At 31.2% G+C, this 9,116-nt stretch overlaps 1 long non-coding RNA gene across 1 annotated transcript; it reads right to left on the bottom strand.

The window, feature by feature from the left end:
• Positions 1-267: 267 nt before the first annotated feature.
• On the bottom strand, positions 268-1,348 carry LOC144555119 (uncharacterized). The gene is made up of 3 exons (XR_013511981.1): positions 930-1,348; positions 759-862; positions 268-336 (listed from the first exon to the last, which is right to left on the bottom strand). It is a non-coding gene; the product is annotated as an uncharacterized LOC144555119 (long non-coding RNA).
• Between the last annotated feature and the right edge of the window lie 7,768 nt (positions 1,349-9,116).

The following is a 9,116-nucleotide window of genomic DNA, read 5'->3' as shown; positions in this document are numbered from 1 at the left end:
GGTTTGGTTCTTCAAAAGACCGTTTATGTATTTGAACTGTCCAATGATGGTTAAACCGATCGGCTTTTCTTAAAAACCACGAACCATGCAGCTAAAAACCCGATCTTTTGCCAATTTGATTTGTACATCTTCCTTGTTTTCTTTCCTTTTTTTCAATCTCTTCTTTCATGCGTCGTTCGTGATGAATTCATATCTTTGCTTCCCTTCTTCGGGTGTTGCTGATTTAGAATCGATGTTGTGTTTCTAATCTCCTGTTATGGTGTTGGTTGATCGCAGAATACTTGATTATGTCGTGAATTTTTAAGCTTGCATTGTTTTCCATTTCTTCTATATATTCTTGCTTTTGGGAGTAGAACTAGGGTGCTCTTAAGCTCACCAAAGTATTTGGTGAGCTTGACTCTAAAACCCATCAAATCAATTTTTAATGACGAATCCGAACCGTTGAAACCCGCCTACCTTATGTGTGATGTGTCTACATGTGAAATTTTTAAATATTCGAATTAATTTAGTATAAAGTCAAGCGGTCAAAAAACGTTCAAAAAATGAATGCACTAAAATTAATTTATTAACCTTCTAATTTTGACCAATTGACTTTATACTAAACTAATTCGAATGTTTAAAAATTTCACATGTAGACGCATCACACATAAAGTAGGCGGGTTCTAACGGTTCGGATTCGTCATTTGAAATTGATTTGATGGGTTTTAGAGTCAAACTCACCAAACACTTTGGTGAGCTTAAGAGCACCCTAGTTCTACTGTGCTTTTGGCACTATTTTGGTACCCATTTCCTTTTACTTTTGCTTCTACTATTTTCTTTTTACTGTGCTCAACTATTTTCCTCAATACATTCAGTGAATCACCTTAAGGACCCACTTAGCAGCATATGCTAAGCTTTCAAAAAAAAAGAAAAAAGAAAAAGAGAATCACCTTAAAGGCAGCTCAACCTTCATTCCCAACTATTTTTTGTTCAAATTCATTATATGGATAAGGTTGTTGGTAATCTCGTTGATCGGTGATTTGTGTTTGTATATAGCACTTGGAACTTGATTTAACTAGTATATGATTTTGGAGTATACAACAATTGAAATGCTCTCAAAGTATTTGATAAAATGCTCAAATAAAAACTAATCAAGTACAATAAGCAACACAACAACACAAACCAAGCTCGATGGTAGTAAGAATGTACTTCAACTGCATCAAATTTTGCTTTGCACATTTATTTAAACTTTTTTAGTTTTACCTCTAATATATATGATGGTACTTAAGTTTAGCTTGAGGATTTAATTAGCGTTTTCATCATTATGCAATTTCAACCGGTGTAGAAAATTTTATAAGTTGTAGCTTAAATTCACTTGGTCATTAAATTTATATATTTATTTATGAGTAGAACTAGGGTGTTCTTAAGTTCATCAAGGAACTTGGTGAACTCAAGTCTAAAACCCATCAAATTGGTTTCAAATGATGAATCCGAATTGTTGAAACTCACCTACCTTACGATTGATGTGTTTATATGTGAAAATTTTAAACATTTGAATTAATTTAGTATAAAGTCAAGCGTTCAAAATTAGAAAGTTATTAAATTAATTTTAAGGCATTCATTTTTTGAACCTTTTTGAACCACTTGACTCTATTCAAAATTATTATTTTTACATTTAGACGCATCACTCGTAAAGGTAGGTGGATTTTAACGGTTCAAATTCGTCGTTTGAAACCGATTCGATAGATTTTAGACTTGAGTTCACCAAGAGGCTTGGTGAACTTAAGAACACCCTAGTTCTACTCTTTATTTATAAATTTGATATTATAATATGAGTATAACTAGGGTGTTCTTAAGTTCACCAAGTCCTTGATGAACTCAAGTTTAAAATCCGTCAAATCGGTTTCAAATGATGAATCTGAACCGTTAAAGCCCGCTTACCTTACGAGTGATGTGTCTACATGTGAAAATTTTAAACATTCTAATTAATTAGTATAAAGTCAATCGGTCAAAATTAGAAGGTTAATAAATTAATTTTAATGCATTCATTTTTTGAACATTTTTTGACCGCTTGACTTTATACTAAATTAATTCGAATGTTTAAAATTTTTACATGTAGACGCATCATTCGTAAGGTAGGCATGTTTCAATAGTTCGGATTCGTCATTTAAAGCCGATTTGACGGGTTTTAGACTTGACTTCACTAAAGGGCTTGGTGAACTTAAGAACACCCTAGTTCTACTCATTATAATACATCATATTGTCAAAGCACCAATATTCACAAATTTTTATATGAAAGTATGATGTTTTACATAGTATACATGACTGTTGAGGTATGTTAGAATGCATTTTTTTTTTCCTCTTAACAAGTTTTATTTTGTCACCGGGATTTAGAAAATTGTTATTGTTTCTCAATTTCTTTCGTTTTATATTATATATAAATTCAGTTATATTGGGTTCCACGTGTTTCTTATTTTTTTCTTTTATTTTCTATTATATATAAAATAAGTTATCTAGCTATTATAATAATCAATATATGTGTGTGAATTTTCATTAAAAGTACGTGACAATATGATATTTTTATATATCTAATAAATATTTACTAAATACATGAATATTTAAAAAAAAAACTGCGGTTGAACCAGTTGATCCACCAGTCCAACCAGTGAACCGTTGATCCGAAACTTTACCGAGTTGATGTCCGGTCCAGTTCTGATAACATTGGAATAGAGTGTAATTGATGACGGAATAGAAAAGGACATAATAATGAGGAATTTTTGCAGCTGCACCTTGCTAATCTTGCATTATACTTCTCTTATTCCAACCATAGAAAGTAAGGTTCTAAATAGCAATCATTGTGTCATCACAGAAAGGCTGAAAAAATATCATAGCAAGCTATTGCACCGAGAACACTATTGTACAGCTATAACTAGCTATTTAGAATACTGATAAAGTTAAATATTAATTTCATCTGGTAATGGAAAATTTATTCTAGATATTCTAACTGAATGGATATGAATATATTTTTGCCAGACACAGGTGGAATAAAGAAGAAGAATTCTTTAATTCATATTTTATTTTTATTTCCCCGTTAAGCACATATAAAGATATAAATATGAAAATAATTATATTTAAGAGTTGCAATGTAAAACATTTTGAATTATTGATAATTATCCGAAGATTGAAATTCCCACAAAGACGAGGATCAATTTGCATATATAATCACCCTCCGATAGGAGCTTTGTATGGACAGTACAAAAGAGGTACATAAGCAACATCGATCTTTGACATTTTTTTAGCACGATCTGTGACAATTTTGACCTAATGATGACTGTGATTAGTGGCATAAGCAGACATTATAATGCCTAGAGATTAGAGAATCCACATGACCTGACCTAGCTACTTTGATATTTGTAATTTGACTAACCTAACCTTTTGTTTTTCCACAATACCCACTAGATCAGATGTCTCTCTCTCTACTAAGAAAAGTTCGACAAAAGAGAACATTCTTTCTTTGATCCCTGATCTCTTTTGCATCCAAAAAGCGACTTTTTAGCAACAAGTGGATATTTAAAGAATAAAAGGCACCTTACATTTACAATGGTGGTGAAGCCGTGAAGGTGAACTTATCCAATTATAGTGGATATTTTAATCAATAAACGGTATGTTACGATTCTTCTAAAATTATTTTATGAGGTAAATTCAGGACAATTGAAATGTTTCATGAATAATTAAACTATGAAAGAAAACATCAGCATTCACTTCATATTATGGCACACCGTGTTTTTGTCAAAAGCAAAGTACAAGATAGATTACAACAACGTAACCAAATATAATATAAGAAGAAAAATATATATTATTAAAAAGAAACATAAAAGAAAAGATAGGAAAATATATAAAACTAGACGGCCTTTCGAGAGGATATATATATATATCTTCAACTAAGAAAGCTTGGTTTATATGTGTATTTTTTTTAAATGCTTGCGCACATTTTTCATAAGACAGAGCCAGGGCCGGTCCTGAATATTTTGGGGCCCGGGGCGGAAGAAATTTTTTGCACACCTATTATATGCATGTTTAATTGTTAATGGCTGCCAAACAGTTATGAATACACTTATCGAAGGTCTATTAGTGAATTTTTCCGATTAATTGGCCAATTATTCTCGATTATTCCCAATTATTTCGTTTATTCTCGTTTGATCGTCCATTTATTTCCATTTATTTTCGTTTATTCCAGTGAATATTTATTTTTACATTGTTTTTTTTTGTAATTGTGTGATAATAAGTTTCATAAACATGTATTGCAATTTTATTTGTGCTTGGCTATACATTCAATTTTTTTTATATATGTTTTTTCTTCTTACTTATTTTGAATTAATTAATTAATTCCTCTATTATATATATACCATATATTTTTCTTACTTACTGATGTAATTTTTTCAATTAGTACATCATGTTCATATATTAAATTAAGTTGTTATTACAAACTAACTTTAGTGATTTTATGTTGGAATGTTTCTTGTCTTTCAAATAATATATTGTTAGTGTTTGAAAATGCTTAATTCTCGAATTTATTTTTTAATTAAATAAATGTGTTACTTACACATGTAAAGTGCGTGTGTATTGTTAAGCGTAGTTTCATGTTATAATAATATAACTAAGTTAAATTATTTTTTTAATAAATTATGAATACACACACATAATTTTAATGAAAATACAAAATTGTCTGCATAATTCTGATTAATCGGCCGCATACTGATTAATTGCTTGACAGTATCCCGTTCGTTCGACAAGCGCATACCGTTATTTACAATACTGATATACACAATTTTTTATTGATATGTAAATAGATCATACCTATTTATAGAAAAGTTTGAACCCTTTGAATATTCAAAGTTTTGGCCCTAATATTTTATTTATTTTTAATATATACATATTATTTTTTTTTAATATATGCAAAATATTTTTGTTTCTTTTGGGGCCCCATAAATCTTGGGGCCCGGGGTGGTCGCCCTGGCTGCCCAGCACCAGGGCCGGCCCTGGACAGAGCATTTCCGGTTATTATTTTAAAATACAGCCGCATACGTATATGAAATATGTATTGTATATTCACTAATATAATATTTTTTTTGAAAGCAGGAGCAGAGCCGTACTTTCATACTATGGGATTCAAATACATATGGGGGTCAATCATATAATTTTTTCTGCAGAAAAATGAGAGTCAATTTTGTAGTATCGTGTCATTTACTCTAAATTATATAAAAATGATATATAAATATAAGAATTTTGAAAAAAAAATGCAGATCAATTTTTCTCATTCTTTCTTCCTCCCTCCGCCTCTGCTTAAAAGTGCACTGTTATATTATTATATCTGCTTTTTTTTTATTAAAATTCTCTAAAGAATTTTATTTAGATCGTAAATTTTATTTTTTTTATACACACATACAATACTACTACGTATATATCCCACTATATATGCATGTCTTATATGATAACCGGCTGCGTGCGTATGTAATGTGTGTTATTAAAAGTTGGAGATCAAATCATTCAATTATTTAATATTCACAAGAAATTTTTTCAGTCAAAATTTAAACTTGTAATTTTTCACACGAAGAATATTGTCTTTGCTACTAGATCAAAAATTAGTTTGCAATCGTATATATATTGAAAAATCATTAATTTTGCATTGTTGTAAATAAAGATCAAGTGACGAAGTCATATTGAATTAGAGATAGCCGGATAGGTAACTCTCTATATTTTAATTTAAAAAATTAGATATAGATCTATGCATAGTCTAGTTGTTGTCTACTCATGAAAAAGAAGAATTGCCTATCATGAATTATCAACAATATGAATTTATTAATTTATGGTAATCCGTAACCGTTAGTTGTATTAGTAAAAATTTTGTCAAAAGGAAATAAATATATGTCATTCGATTGATATCGTATACAAATCTCGAAATAAATAGACAACATCAAACAATTAAAGGAAAAAAAAATATTAAACCTTGAATTTTTAAGCGATCGTTATAATTCAATTTGCAAGTACCAACGATGAAAAAATTATTACTCTTTCTGGTGCTTGATTGTCCAAAATGGTCATCAGCGAGATAATATGTAGATTTTACCCTATATAATTCTAGGGGAGTAAAGCTACAATGTTTTGCAAATTAAAGTTAGTGTTTTAATTTGCGCTCATATCTCTAGTTTCAAAGTTCAAATAGTCAATCCGAACTTCTCAGCGTATTCTTCATATTGAAATGTGTTTGGAGGCTAAATTTTATATTTTTTTTAATTTTTTTACTATTTTTTTTTAAAATTTAAAATTAGTGTTTTTCATTAAATAGTAAAAAATACTGATTTTGAAAATTTTTAAAAAAATAGTAAAAAAATTTCAAAAAATATAAAATTTAGTCTCCAAGCACATTTCAATATGAAAAACATGTTAAAAAATTCGAATTAACCATTTGAACTTTAAAACTAAAAATATAAACGCAAATTAAAATATCCACTTTAATTTACAAAGCACGGTAAGCTTACTCATTCTAGGAATCCAGTGATTGGAATCGGATCTCAGGCTATTGCAGAAACGAAAAACGAGAAAGAAAAAAAAAAAAAACCTTGTATTTGTAGTTTTGTACCGTTTTGCTTTGTAGAAGGAACTTTCCAGAAACAAAGCGCCTATGACTATGGATTGGTACCCCATTCCCGACTAGAACTCGCATTATTAGATGACAGCTGTGCAATTCAGTACGGTTTCCTCTCTGCCTCTCTGGTTCATGCACGCACTGATGATATCATTAATTGCATCTAAAGTGTCATTAAATCGGTTTAATAACAGGACCTTATTTCTCAACCTGCCTTTTAACAAACAGTGTACGAACATTTGCAATTCAGATCGTATACCGCAGCTGCGTCGCTATACCCCAACTGTAGCAATGAATAAAGATTCGTACTTGATGTATCCACGTGGGATTCTTAACAGAGAATGAGATCAATTACGGGGACAAAGAAATTAAGAAGCTGTTCAATGAATCAAAATGTTCAATGAACCTTTCAAAAAGAAAAATTGCGGTTGGATAAACTGACTCGGATAGATTTTTTAACAGAGCAGTTATAGCTTCATGCAGCACACTAACCATATGCATCACTGTTTTGATTCTATAGTAAGTGCGCTGCATGAAGAAAAAAACTACTCTGTTAAAATCTTTATCCCTGAGGTTCCTAGATATACTTCAAAATTTATTGGCAGGCAGTGATAAGTGATTTAAGAACGACTGGTACTGACACGTGTCATTATGCATCGATTCTTCTTGCCATCGTAGGTAGTCTATACGAATTTTGATGCCTCGAAAGCCAAAATTGCAAAATTGTGCTGTGCCAGATAGAGTTTATCTTCTTCTTTTTTTCAAAGATGGAAATGAGACACGCCTGAAAAAGAAGATGATTAAAAATGAGAAGAAGAGAAGAAAAAAAAAATATGAGGAGAAGTTCAAATCAAGCACATTCATTGTCTCAACTTTAAGCGTTGGATGCACTATCCGTTCCATTCATCAACCTTTTACCTAAAACCTAACTAGAAAGCAATGGCACCAAAGCAAAAACAGTATGAAAATCAACTTTTCCTTCATGCTCTTTTCATTGGTTCATTTTTTACCAACACTAGTCTGAGTCTGAGTCTCCAATAAGAGACCGAATCGTCTGCCCCCAGAGTCTCTGCGGGTGGGACCTCATTTAAAAACAATAACAATAGTTAAACCCTAAACAGTAACCGGTCTCACCCCGGTCCCACCCGCAGAGACTCTGGGGGCAGGAATTTCCTGCCCCCGGGAGGCAGACGATTCGGTTTCCTCCAATAATCCATTAATATTTCCATATATACATGTGTTTTCTTTTTCTAATGGAAATAGTGATTTGATGTCTAATTTTATATACCATTCCCAGTTCCCACCAACTCATTTTTTTCTTGTGAAACATTGACACTTTACAATTTGAACAGGACTTGAAATTAAATATCTCACAGTCACAGCCCCACCAATTAACGGGGGAGTTTCTTTTTCTATTGATGGATCTTAAATTACAATTAATTTTAGCCATAAATAACATTTAGTGATTTTAATTGCTACCATTGTTTAGCGTATTACGCTACAACTTATCCAGATAAATACTGTAGCAGTTACTTTTAGTTTAATAAAAAAAAAAAAGCAATTTCTCTCAGTAGTGGTAACTTCCAATAGCAAACACAATTATTAGTAGATTTTTTATACCGTGGGGAATGATTACCAATTGAATGCACGGCATGATTAGATTACTAAATCTAGCGCTTAAATTGGGGTAAAGATATTAACAGAGTAATTTTCCCTTCATGCAGCGCACAAACCATATATGCATTCTATAGTTCCGTGCTGTCTAAAGTCAAAATTGCTCTGTTTAATCTTTACCTCAAATTGTCCAATTAGAGTACACAAGCTTCATCAACCCTGTCTAAGAAAAGGAAATAAAACAAAAAGTAGAAAGATCTATGTAGAGTGGGGTTTAATAACTCCACCAATCTCGATACCGCATATATAAAAAAGCAAAATCAATTGTAAACCCAAAAAATTGTCTTGGAAAAACTGCCCATTGACACATTGTTTTTTTGAAAGGAACTCCCACTTGACTACGGAACACTAAAAAGAGCAACCACGTATCCGATCTCTCCTGATAAATTATCACACTCTCTGTTTCTTTCACTTTGACAATTGTTAGAAATTCCAACGGTCCTATCATCTGGAATTTTATCTTTTCTCGGATTTTTTTTTTTTTTTTTTTTTGAATCAAGCCCGTAGGACTTTTTCTCGGAGTTGATTCATTAATTATGAAACAAATATTATGTCTTTTTACTTTTATCTATTGTACTTTGAATATAACATTGAATTATGCACTTTTCAGCTTTTTCTTTTTCTGAAAGAAGTAAATATATAATTAAATACTGGATTAAAGCAAAAGGTTACTCTGTAGTTTGTAAGTTGCAATTGCAACAGTTTCACCAAAGAAATAACTTTTTTGTGATGTAGAATAATAACAGAGAATTTGCGACCGCTGATCCAAATGACCAAATCCCAACCAATAAAGCATCCTTCTCTCTTCCTCTCTCAC

The sequence above is a fragment of the Carex rostrata genome, chromosome 6 (assembly GCF_964058835.1).
Source record: "Carex rostrata chromosome 6, lpCarRost1.2, whole genome shotgun sequence".
NCBI classification, from domain to species: domain Eukaryota; kingdom Viridiplantae; phylum Streptophyta; class Magnoliopsida; order Poales; family Cyperaceae; genus Carex; species Carex rostrata.
The sequence above is the reverse complement of the archived record's forward strand: the minus strand, read 5'-3'. Positions and strand labels throughout refer to the sequence as shown.